This window comes from Haliotis asinina, chromosome 3, assembly GCF_037392515.1.
Source record: "Haliotis asinina isolate JCU_RB_2024 chromosome 3, JCU_Hal_asi_v2, whole genome shotgun sequence".
NCBI lineage: Eukaryota > Metazoa > Mollusca > Gastropoda > Lepetellida > Haliotidae > Haliotis > Haliotis asinina.
The window spans coordinates 57242469-57256809 of NC_090282.1; positions in this window are offsets into that span (position 1 = coordinate 57242469).

Here is a 14341-nt window from a genome sequence, read left to right on the forward strand (position 1 = left end):
GGTTAGAACCTTTGATATACATGTACTGGTAATCTTGATACTAAATACAGTCACAGACAAGATACTGCGCTGTGGGACACCTTGATCCTGAGTGTAATGGTCAAACAGGGTAGAACCGACACGGACTTGAAATTGTCATTAAAACAGTTAGCTATAAATTGAGGCAAACGGCCCCGCAAACCGAAGTCATGTAAATCTTTTAAAATGCCATATTTCCAAGTAGTGTCATATGCCTTTTCAAGATAGATAGACACCGCGTGTTGTTTATTAATTAGAGCGTTTTTAACAAATGATTCAAAATGCACTAAGTGATCGACTGTACTTCTGTTTTTACGGAAACCACATAGTATATCTATTATAAGGTTATTGGTTTCCAAGTACCAGACAAGTCGATTATTTATCATGCGTTCCATGGACTTGCAAACACAGCTAGTTAGTGAAATCGGTCGATAATTAGACGGATCGGTGTGATCATGTCCAGATTTAGGTATCGGCACTACTATAGTGTCATGCCACGAAGAAGGAAATTTCCCTGACGTCCAAATATCATCAAAAATATGTAACAGCGTCTCTAAACAGGATTCTGGTAAGTGCTGATTCTGGTAATGTATGTTATCAGCTCCTGTAGCAGTATCTTGAGCTTGATAAGAGCAATATGGAGCTCATGAATAGAAAATGTATCATTGTAATCTTCCCCATTATCTGAATTGAAATTGATAGTTTATTGATCTACCCCGCACTTTTTGGGAGGGTGACAAGCTATGTGCCCTAGAATGGTTTTCAGATACGCCCATGTCTTCAAGAGACCCATATTTGTTGAACAACTGAATTCTATTTCGTGACCATTTAGTGGCCCTCCACTTTGTTTACTCTTAACAATCTGTTGATTGACATTCTGAGCGTGACTGAGAAGATGATTTATGATCAGAAGAAGACTTTGATGTACTAGGAAGTGATTCCTCATTCTGAGATGATATAGCAGGGTACAAACGCAATTTACCCAAGTGAAGCTAGTCTGGCGGCATGTGGATGATTTTGTTATTTTAGACTCTAGAAGTTTTTGCTACTGTAGCATAACTTTCTGGAAGATCAGATCTCTTTTCCAGTTGTTTTGCCTCAGAAAAAGAGATATTTTGAGTAAACTGTATTTTGTTTATCTCCATTTGCTCTTTCCAAATAGGACACTTTTAGAAAATGATGAATGGTCGTCTTAGCAGTTGGTGCATTTCTTAAAATCACTTGTACAATCTTCTGTTGTGTGTGTTTTCTCACAACAGTGAGCACACACAACAGACAGTGTGCAAGTAGTCCATGTTTCTGCCATTTTAAACACCTGAGCGGGTTGGGGATGTAGGCGTCAACTTGAATGTTACATGTACAGTAGCCTCCCTTCACTGATTTGGGCGCATTTGGAGATGAACAAGTATACAGATACGTATTCGTTTTGATGTTTTCATTGTTTTTCCGAGTTGAAAAGCGCTTAACGATACTATATGAAAGTCCGACATATCATCAAACAATCGACCACGATCTCTAACGATACCTTTACTTGTGTTTAATGTTTTGTGAGCAGAGACTGTGACCGCAATGCCCACGAAAGATTTAATGCTCATCAGGCTGGTTGATTGTTGTTTAAGCGTCTAATGCTTTTAACATCCCCAGCAATAGCTTAAATACCCTTAGATACAGCAAGGTGGTTAAACTTTAACGTTGTCTTGTCAGGAGTTTCAATCACAAGGAAACGCTGCCAATACCCAATCGATACATACGGTCTGTGGTCAATATCAACAGAGTCAATTTCAAGTGGACGTTTGGGGGGGGGGGGTTTGGTGGAATTTCACAAGCAAGTTATAGTGTGATATGGTTCATCATCCGAGCTCCCCACCCACCACGAAGCATCCCGAGGACAATGCTAAAAACAAGTGAGTTTCCAACTTGCAGCACCAAGGATACCCGGATGATATACTCTAGCAGAAGAATTATAAATAATTAATCCACCAGATTGGTCCATGAGCCACCGTTTTCTGGACATACGACTCTAGGCAAAGTTCAGAAAATCAGAAAAGGTCAATGAACAAATAAGCCAAGACTGAAATTAAAAGTCCAAATAAAATTTGTGCAATGACATGTATATAATCCATACAGAGGGCTTTGGATGAACAGGACCCACTCAACCATCCGTCTAGGCGAAGTCAGGGCCAAAGTGGTGCACTGAGCAACAAGAACACGGTTACAGACCCCTATTGCCCTCAACCACCAGGATCCCTTTCTCCGCCGACACATGGCCGCAACCCACGACAAACGGGTTGGTGGACCAAATATCCCCCGGGTCCACAAGGGAGGTGAACGACTCTCAACGTTACCTAGCACCCACCACGAGGAGGTGGCCGTTCACGGATGCCTTTTTGTAAAAGGTATTCGAAATGTGAGAGAAAAGCTGCGTGGAAGTTCTGAGGTAGGGTAACCACCACTGGTGACTATAAAGTTAAACTTATGATTATAAGATAATAAGCGAAGAGTGTAAACTTTCTCTCACATCTTTGCAGTTGTCAACGCGGGGGTCTGTGACCATCGGCTCGTGGTGAATTAGCTCATGATTTCGATGAACATTACGTTGACGAAGACAAATGAATACGTTGATGAAAACGATCGCACGAAGGCATAGTTTAGTTGGTTGGTTTCACAAGACATGACAAACAAGTATACATGAATGAGGTGAGCGGACTTCCAGCCTTTCCTGCGAGCGGCATAATCCTGCTCGAGGTCGTCCCTTCAGAGACAGTCGGAATGCCGGCCTCCACGCTCACACAGTTATTAAGCGGGAAATAGCACAAGTTGTGTGCTTCGAATATTCGGATAATGTAAACGGTAAGACCGATACTGACCTATGATTCAGAAAAGTATGTGTCATTGTTGCCTTAACGATGACCAGCGCATAGGGAAAGGATTGTTAAACATTTGTGGCATTTGCTCGTTTGTTTTCATTACCTGGGGAGTTGTAAATAACTGGACTAATTATTCTATTGCACATTGCACCGCGAGATCATGGTATTTAGGCTTGACTATTATCAAACTTTTGATTGGGTAACGAATCATCTGCAATTTCTTCCTCTGTAAATCAGTTTCATATTCATGTGCTCCCACCAAACCCCACATGCACTTGCATACACAAGGCAGTGTAGAAGAGGCCAAGTGTGTCCAGACATCGCTACATGTGATGTAAGTACACACAGACTACCCATACTACAGGAGTTTGACACTTACAGCAACCTCCGTACGTCTGTACCAACCCTCACCAAAGCAATACATAACATTGATAAGCAGCCCTGTATCATTTGTGTCAAACCATTTTCATCCGCATCAAGCATGAAATTATGGCATTCCTGGATCTAAAGACGAGCAAAGCAATTAAAGAGAGACATTCTTTCTTACTACTTCAACAGTATCACTTCACAACATCTTTGGAAAGTCACAAAAAGCACATCAAAACATACATTTTCTGAATGTATTGAAAAGTCTTGAGACAGGTGATTACAAGAGAAAATGTTGCTGGATGAGAATAAAACATAGATCAAAACCTTTTTAAAATTATGAATTGACATGATATACGCACTTCAAAACTATCATATATCTAAATAAAACCATGTGTTGGATTTCATACACGACTTGAGGCGATGACAGATGCAGACTTGTGGCCTGAATCTTATATAATCAAAATAAATGAAAGCCACCTCACGTTACAGATATTTTATCACTTGCACTTCTTAAGACAAAATTGCGAATAAGATGTCCTGAAGGAACCTATTATGTGATTTTAAGAAATGCATATTTCATGGATATTAAAAGAATATAAAATATCTTCATCCTTTAATTCTGAGTATTAACGTGCATTCAGAGTGGCTTTAAATGGCATTTATCGCCAAAAATTCAATTGTCATTTCAAATGCCGATCAATAATTGCACATGCCTTTGAGGAGGCTTTTCTAAAAGAAACTAAAATTAATCAACATGTCCTGCAGATAAATTGTATCATTACTGTTCAAAAACGCCAATACCCATTATGTCAATTAACGTTCAGAAGATCTCATAAACATCCTTTCGTTATTTAAGGATTACAAAGAAAACATTGAAGGATAAAGGAGACCGTTACCGCACTGTCAACGACGCAAGAGTCAAGCTATTTATCAATTGGTTTAACGTTTTCCAGCTTGAATTTATCAACATTCAAACCCGACTTTTCTTATCTTTCTTCAATAACGAAACACTGTTTCCCTGTTTCCCAAATTAGTCCTGCAGCAGAGAATAACGTCAACAACGAGAATCTTGGAATGACTAAATTACTCTTGGAAGAGATACAGGGACTAGCAAATGACCATTCCTTTTTCTTGAGAGGGAAATGTTCGCGTTTAAATTCTGATAGGAATAACCAGGGACAATTTTACCAGTTCCTGGTAAAACGTTCTTCTGAGAAATTATTGTTCTGGTAAACACCTGCTCCAAAGAATGAACAACGTTTCATGTCTACAATATTCACATCTCATGAAAAAGCGCCCCCCCCCCCCTTTCTCCCATGCATATATAGTTGTGTTTGTTGTGGGCGAGCAGACTGTGACCGTTGATCACAATTAGGGAGACAAATTTTAAAGGAAAACATAAATTGATGGGAATAAACAACTACGTTTCTGAACATCTGTAGACGTATTTGCACACTGTATCTCTGCCCTCTATGTTTTCAACTCGTGTGTAGTGGGCATCCATATTCCAAATGCGAAATGATACGGGTTAACGATAATGTCTGTTTCCCACTACAGCACCTCAATAACGCATTGCTCTTCTTACTTTGATGTTTTGCCTTGTTAGCAGCTGTAGCAGTGTTGTTAGGAAAAACACGTGTGTGTGCAGACATAAGGAATGTGTATTTCGTCGTGAGACAGTTTGGCCCCTAGTCTCAACATGTGCTTGCAATATATAGACTTGCGTTTGCAGTCGTGGTGTCGGTGCACAATGTTGGTACTTTATCATCCCTGCTACCCTGGTTCATAATTTGCTCTATTTATCATCACCGTGGCAGTAAGAGCATGTAATCAAGAGTGGCTAAGGTCGGAAAGGTTAACGCGTGGATAATGAAAGCATGAGTAGCTGTATGCGCTCAGTGTACTTTTAACCATATGTCAAGGGATTATACTTTTCCCAGATTAAACATATTGCATGTAAAGTCATGTTGATAAACGTACTTGTGTTAATTCATTCATATATGTAGTGGTTATTATACAAGTAAGGGATGATATACATTCTATGTTCGGAATAATCATTTTAGAGAAGTTGACTGAAAAGCTAAATGCATACATGAAAGGTTTATAATTATAATAAGAGACAAAGAATGAAAAAGACAGCAAAAGAGATAATTTATTTATGAACGCAGAGTCCTTAAATTCTATCAGCACAAAAAGTATTTCTTCATCTCAAAGAACGATATCTAAGGTTTTCCTGGAATGTGTGCATTACGACGTGTCAATGAACAGTCAGCTGGACATTGACAACAATGCTCTTGATAAAATAGTTCCTACTGAAGGCTGTCTTTAAAGCAGTGGCGTAACTATTGTGATGAGAAAGGAAAGGTGCCCACAGGAACATTGGCAAGGAAATCCCCGAACTACCAAATAATGCAAAGGAAATTCATTAAAATGAAGATGATTTAGTGTATGAAACGCCTGTCGTAGTTTTTCTCGCCTGTCATAACGTTTAGATTACCAAAATGCGGTTACCATCAAGATTAAAAAGTAAACAAGATCAAATTTTTTACATTGTGTCTGCAGTGGTATTGAGAAAAAGGTTGATAATAAACAGCGACAGATGGTCCTTTTCGTCGCGTGTCATCTTTGCAATCCCTAATCATCTGCATGGATATTGCATCTGAAATACAATAGATACACAGTTGAACCGTATTCATATTACAGAAAAGAAATTGTGCAAAATCATCAGAAATATCCGCCATCTGTGTCCAGTCTAAATATCCTGAAGAAATGCCATTGATGGTAATTCTCCCCGGGAAGCCAACTGTCAAGATGGTTTATGTCAATGACTTAATTCATTTTACGCACGCTTGAGAAAACCGTGATCACTGACAATGCTTCAAGGAATGAACTTAAAAAATAAAGCAATTTGAAGGCCGTTTTTCTGCTCTCTCTTTATTGGCTATTGAATGAATTACATACATCCCCGATGAATATAAAATCAATTTTGTATAATTGCATGGAAATAAATCTGTTCGACTATCTTACTGACACATGTTATTGTCAATGTTATTGTTTTCGCTTATACAGACGTCCCAGGTATGTTTTTTTCTCTTTCTGGGCTTCATAATGACAGTCTTGTCTTTAATCACGTTATCGATAGACTCTTTTTTTCTTAATAAGGATTCAATGGATTTGGCGGGTGCTATCCTCACTATTTCAATGTGATACGTGCTCTGTTATTGTATAGCATGGTGGAGTGTCTGGTGCAAACTCGATTTCTTTACCAACAACACCATACAACTGTGTTGCTGCAGTAAGAATATGTGTTCATGATATTGTCACAACTGTACAATCGACTTTGCTTTTAGCAGAGATTCCGTACGGATGGATGTTTTGTCGTTTCTGTTTATCTGAGCAAAAAAAGTGAATCCGGCTCGATTACACCATATTTAGGGGTTTGCAAACAACACGGGGGAAAATTCAATATTCTATTGCCAACCTATACATATTCCAGAAACTCCAACCTTTGAATGTTTAATCATGTTTGAGCATATATTAACATTTCATGTGATTGATTGATGGATTGATCACTGGGCATTAAGTCAGACATGAAAAATATTTATTGATGCTACATTATGCAAATCTCATTGATAATAATGCATACATTACCTGGATTTAAAACGGACATTGTAAAAATGTTTCCACATGGACATTAAACGAGGGTCGAATATATCACGAAATGTATCTCTGAATACATGAAACGGAAGCTAACAATTAACGTGTATCCGCTTGCCATGACGGACCTTTAACGAATGACACAAATACTTACTAATGACATAATCGAAATTGCACAATCATTATGAACATAGTTTTGTCGTTGCATTTTCTTTGGCATTAGTATTGACATTATACTATTCTGCACAAGAGTAGAATGTGTGAAGAGTAGAATGTGTGAAGAGTAGAATGTGTGAAGCCCATTTCTGGTACATGGAACATTGCTAAAAGCGGCGTAAAATATCATTCACTCACTCTACACAAGAAACATGCTGCAAACTTGTTGAGGAAGACACAAAATCACGTTTTAATTTTCGCACATAGTGAAATTCATGCGCATATTTGATGATTCGAAACATAACTAGGAAGGGAGTATGCATGGCATAGGAATACAAACATACAACTTGTCTCCTGACCATCTACTCAAAGGCAATGTGGTTTGCGTCAGGCAGGCTGTATTACAAGCATTTTATTTGACAATTATAGGACACAATACTTTCCTGCTGGGTGGACGTGATATGTTTAGATTATGGCCACGCGTTAATTCATTATTTTTACAACAACAAAGCTCCAGCTTGTGCAAATCAGGACGTGATGTTAGAAGAAACAGTCAGTTGCATATTCAGAGACTTTAAGATGTTGTCAAGATCACCATTAGTACAATGGTTGGTTGATTTAGAATGAGGACATGCAATCTGGGCTAGTTATGCAAGAAGTGAGCAGTTGTCTGTGTGTAGGTGTGTGGTATCAGAGACCATTGTATGTATCTGTGAAGTAAACTTGAGGCTAATCACATAATGCAATATAGCTTAGGCAATATAGCTTGGGTGAATAATATTCAGTATTTGTTGATGTACTTTGTGGTATGATAGGATTAACTAAATTTATGTCAACTCATGCTGTAATGACACTAAGGTGGTAAACTCGCGTAATGGTAATATTCAGTGATCAGGACACTTGTACTGTATGGTGGTAGCACTGTCTTTGTGCTAATTAGACTAGCATAAGCAAAGGAGTCCTGTAAACCTGTACCGTGTATTTGAAGAGGATAAGTACGGAGATAGTATAGTATCTGTAATTAAGTCACCGAGTATATGACGTGATGTCCTTCTATCCAGCGTCCGGGGTAGGTGACATACCTGTTAATATGTCCGTTCCTGACACTGATCGCGAGAACTGAACTCAACACCCCACACAGTGGATTTGGACTGTATGATATCTTCAGTTTCAGGGGATAATGATATGACACGCATGTACAGCAGCCACAGACACATCAGTAAGGATTGAACCCGCCATGCCAAGCACTATTTAGAGTCGTGTGGGCATAACAGAACTTATACTCCCATGCAGCAATATCAGCAACATCGTCGATGATTTTCATCACAACGACAGTAGCATTTATGAGACATTTGTTTTCTTTGATTACCCAATGTTCTGTGAAATGTATTAATATCATCAATTAAATCGCTGGGGTCATTAATGTGTATATCATATCTGTAATGTGTGCTCTGAGTGCTTATGTGGCAACATGTAAATAGTGGACGATTATGTATATGATTGGATGAATGATTGGAGATAAAATATATGATGGTGGTTGTGAGAATGAGTTTGTAAGTGATGACATCTATGGATAGTTTTTGTCAATGAATGGTATATTACTCTAGTATATGTAAGAAGTGAATATAACGTTTGGATTTTCCTTTCCCAAAAATCCCATTTGGACTTTCCTTTGCTTTGTCGTCTTCGTTTGTTTCTTCAAAATTTCTAATAACCTCAAACTGTCTACAATATTTGACACAACCATCTCAGCACAAATGTGTTAAATATAGGAGAACAGATGATCTTGGCGGCAATAACCTGTCCGTCGCCAGTCACCATTCACACAGCCATTCAATTTTGTCCTCGGTCAAGGCTCGTGGTGATATAACCTATCGTCAACAGTAAATTATTCATACCATTGACGCCTTGAATGTAAGTGCCAGAATATTGTCCTTTTTCACTTGAGAAAACCACTGGTCTTGGTATATTAACAGACTATTGCCCAGGAGGTCCCTCATCAATTGTTGTTTCCGCAGGTGCAACGCCTCATTCAATCAGGCGTTCCCTTGACAGTGATAAATGACCAAACAAATACACTGAGCTCGGTTTTTTGTCATTCGTCTGGTTTGTTGCCTCTCATAGAATGAATGATGTCAGTAGAAACGTCTTAAAGGAGCAGCATAAACAAAGTATACCTTCAATTACGTTTAATTTCAAAGGCAATAAACTGTAAGTTAGGACATTTATTACGGTGTTTTACAACGTACGTGTTCTCATGGGAAACATATAAGACCATCGTTACATGTTTATGAACTACACCTGAATCGTAAAGAACATCTGATCAATTTAGATGATTTGCTTTTCTGTTTGTTTGACGCCGCACTGAGCAATATCCCAGTTAGATGTCAGCAAGCATTATATAATCGCGTGTGAACCAGACAAACCTGTCACAACTAGACATCTTCCGTCAATGGCCCAGTCATGTCTACTGTTTTCAAGAAGTAGAATTTGTCAATAACAGGAACTCCTAATCCTCTCCATTTCTTTATATCAGTTTTATTTGCAGAGGGGGCACAATATATCACGGTATTGCTTTTCCTTCACAACGAACTGTCGGCTAAATTACAACCACAATAAAGGATCAGTGTAGGAGATTTGCATAAACAGGCGGAAACAACCGAAACGAATTATTTTGCAGCCCTTCTTATTTGTCATACTTCACACGATATGGTAGATTTAGCACGTCAGGGAATGTGTTTAGTACGTGTGTTTGGACGGAATAGTTATTCTGTGGATATTCATATACAGAGAAAATGCCATGATTACTTTATGTTTCTTGTTCTTGTATGCATGTAATTGTTTCTCCTTGCTAGTCGAATACACACAGTAGATTGTGCACCTATATCACTGAATATAAATTTACAAGCTAAAAGAAACAGCAAATACGATTCATGTGTACAATTATGGTTCCTGCACATCACTGACGGTCCCAGGGAATGAAATAGCAAAGAGCGATTTTCCAGTCGCGAGTTTCCATTGTGTTTGTGTCCCTGAAACATAATTCAACATGACAAAACGTGCCCCTGCAAACGTCACGCTGGTGATCACAAACGTGACAGGGGAACAGTACTGACGAGACAAGACGAGCGAGGACCGTTTGCATTATGATTCCATATCTCGATCAAGGCATGGAGCAGTTGGTGTGTGAATGAGTGAGATTAGGTTTACCCCTCACTCAAGAAGATTTCACCTACATGGTGGTGATGTGTAAATAGTCGAGTCTCGAACACAAATCCAATGATCAACAGCATGAACACGCATCTACGCAATTGTGATATGTCACCAAAGTCAGTGCGCCTGAACACTCGATCTTGTGTGAGACAGACAACGAAAGTGGAGGACATGGGAGTTTGAAGGGAGTTTGGACATATAGTCCAAGGAAATATTGATGTTAACCGGCATGCGACATGGAGTAAACTGAGCTCCCATTTCCTCGTAAAACTATCTACAACGCTGACTTGATATTCATTGAAATGTAAATGAGACTATAGCAAGAGAAGGGGGGAAGAGGAGGGGGTGTAAGATTTTTAATTAGTTTAAGGCAACATTTGTGAGTAAATTAACGTTATAAATTGTTGAGTCAGTGAACGTTCTGAGGGAGAAATTGGGTTAAGCACACCACATGCCGTCAGTCAAACTCAGTTTAGGTATGGAAGATCAGACTAAGTATATTTGCTGGGCAGGCCTTTACGTGCAAAACCAGTCAAGATAAACCACGTTGTGTATAGTCATAGTTATATTATCCTCGCAAAGCACGTTTACGTCAACTCATCACGTCAAATTACGTGTAATATGCCTATTTTGATGTGTCAAACAGATATGGATTGAAGATATTTAGGAATCGTAAGTATTCAGTTGACAGCTTTTTACTTACATTGAATTGTAAGTCATGGTGGTGTCATATTTGAAATGTGTGTGTTTGTCTTTGAAGTTTCCATTTCCCAACATGTGGGTTCAGGTATTGTGTGACACCTGTATCAGATACGGTGTGTCGATAATAAGTATAAACTCATTTCGAATGTGAATGTTTTTTCGTTATACTTCTGTTGTCTTGTTATGATTCATGACTAAAGGGATTGGTGGTCTGGCTTGTTGACTTGGTTGATTTAAACCATTATGTGCTCAAGATGTCAGTTTCTGGACTGCCTGTTCAGACTTGCTCTCATACAGTAATTGCTAACCAACAAACGAATAAATTTACAATATAAGTATATGGCGAATAACCACACTTATTGTTAGATCGTACTGATACAAAGTGTTCAGGAAGAGGTGAGTCTACCCTGTTGTAATGGTCCTGTCACTAACACGTCAAGGGAAGTCAATTATTCATCCAATCTAGCCCTTATACATACATGTAGAGTACTGCTCTAAACATCGTTTTCGTCAATAAACTGTCTTCCTCACAGGTAACAATAATCCTTTAAACAAAAGACCTTGACTGTGATACCCCGATAAGCAGCCTTTGACCAAGAGTCATTTAGGGTTCTTTTTTAAATATCTGATGACAGAGCATGCTCGGTTCTATAAAAAGAGGTCGACCGCAAAAACTAGAGTTGTTGGATTATTGGTTTGTATAGTGTTAAAGCTGACAATTGAAAAGCAGAACCCATCTTACCACCATACAATCTTGTGATAAAGATGAAGCGACCCCATCATCATCTATTTCTGGTTCATGATGAGGTGGGCAAATCAGTAAAATGAAAATCAGTGGCATTACAACACACTAAGAAGGTCAATGGATCGCAAGCTTCTCAAATTCCTGATTTATATCTTGCCAGTCCGTGAAGAAATTCTGAGTCATATGCTTCGTGTGCAACCTGATGTATTTTATACCACTGCACAGATAAAGAAACACTGAAGAAGCTACTAAATAGAGATGGTCTTCATGCTCATATAGAATATCTGAGTCGTCTGAACAAACAACAAACAATAAAGCTTCAGTTTACAGTGTCGCTTTATCGGTGACACCATGGTTTTCCGTTGCAATGAAGACTTTTTCTGCGGGGATTATTTACACAGTGAAATTGATACTGGCGACATTTGCCTGGTTTCAGATTGATGTACAGCCTGGTGCTGGCAGCCAGTAGACGTCGAGGTCCATAACCTGTATATCAAAACGTTTCTCAAACCAAGTATCTACGGTGTATATCATATGCTCCTTGATCTTTCGAAAATATTATGTGACAATCAATAATTCCTTGGTGATAAATTCTATTGATACTGTGTCAGAGAGCATGTTTAGGGCAGATGTATTCAATATATCTGTTATGGAAACCGTAAATATAGATGATGACTGGAAAGAAACTTGATATACTGATATTACAGTATCCTATCTAAGTGTTCTCGTTTTATTGCATTTGAAGCATATCTTTTTATAGTGTATCAATTTACATGTATGCTCAATTCATTTCTCTAAGTCATACCTACTTGTTACGTTTATTTGTTGTGCTTGCCCCATTTCATCTCGAGGGCATGTGCAGAAACGTTCCGCAAAGCAGATCTGCATACAAGCATGATGCGATTTGTTGCATTTCAAGACCAAATACTTTTTGTTGCATACCTACTTTGTCTTATGCAAAATCGATGCAAAATCGAAGAAAATGAAAAACAAAATAACGAAATTTCACGCTTGGTTATTCGAGAAGGATTTACCTGAAACACGTTACCTGTCGGAATGCTATGTGTACCTAAACCACTTTCTCCTATTAAGATTTTATTTTAACCATTTTAACTAAATTTTATGTCGGTTTGGCGAACTTGACAATTAAACAAATAATCTTAAACCATGGAACCAATTTTTAAAAAACGTGGACTTTCGGTCTTCAAGGAACAAGAAAACTGAATGTTTATGACACCTGTATATCTGATTCGCGATAGCTATTACAGTTTGTTACTTGATGATGGTGATGATGATGATGTTATATAACCTGGACGCTATATTTATTCGTATGATATTTAAACAAACTATAGACAATTAAATTCAAAACAGTGCTTGTTCTAGATTGAGAGAAAATGCCAATTTTCAATTTGAACATTTCTAGTATGAAAAGCTAGAATAAGAACTTTGACCTGAATATCATTTTGATCTGTGAATGCAATAACTGACTGGGGTTTGTGATTACATATTGCCATCCAGAAAGTGGTCAAATGTAACACATGCTATATTTTGGATTACACTTACTTACTAAAGTACAACTTCTCGTACATTTTGTTGAGTTGAGTCCCATCCGAGTTTCGAACTGACGCCCTCAGAGTCAGGCACGTAGTCGCCTGACCCGCTCAGGGACCAGTTTGCAATCCCCAATCAGCACCATTGCTTCTGAAATAAATAGATACACAGTTGAGCCTAATTCATAGAAGAGCAGAACACAAGTCGTGCAAAATCATCAGAAACATCTGTGTCCAATCGAAATGTCCCGAAAAACTGGCATTGATGGTAATTCTCCCCGTGAAGCCAACTGTCAAGATGGTTTATGTCAACGATTTCATTTTACGCACGCTTGAGAAAACCGTGATCACGGACAATGCTTGATGGAATGAACTGAAAAAATTAAGCAATTTGAAGGCCGTTTTCCTGGTCTCTGAATACCTTTATTGGCTATTGAATGAATTACATACATCCCCGATGAGCATAAGATCAATTTTGTATAATTGCACAGAAAAAAATCTCTTCGACTATGTTATTGGCACATGAAATTGTCAATATGTTTGTTGTGCCTTACATAGACGTAGCCGTTTGGGGTTTTTTCTCTCTCTCTTTCTGTGATTGATAATGACAGTTTTGTCTTTCATCATTGTTATCAATCGACTGTTTTTTGTTATAAAGGATTCCATGGATTTGGCATCTTTCACGTCACAACTTCGGCCATGCTTACTCATTCATTTCGTATTCGACCACCACACGTGCACGTCACTTTCAGAGGTTCAGAAGGGGATGTAACGTTATAAGAGGGGCAGGGCATTATTTATCTAGAGTAAAATGCTACTCTGACAACATGAAATACAATACGTCGTTCCTGATTTGTTTCCGATGAACAATTGACTGGGCTTTGCATATGGTTATGACGGGTGCTATCCTCATTTTTCAATATGATTCGTGCTCTGTTATTGTATAGCATGGTGGAGTGTCTGGTACAAACTCGATTTCTTTACGAACAACCTTATACAATTGTATTACTGCTCAAAGAATATGTGTTCATGATATAGTCACAATTTTACAATCGATTTTGCTT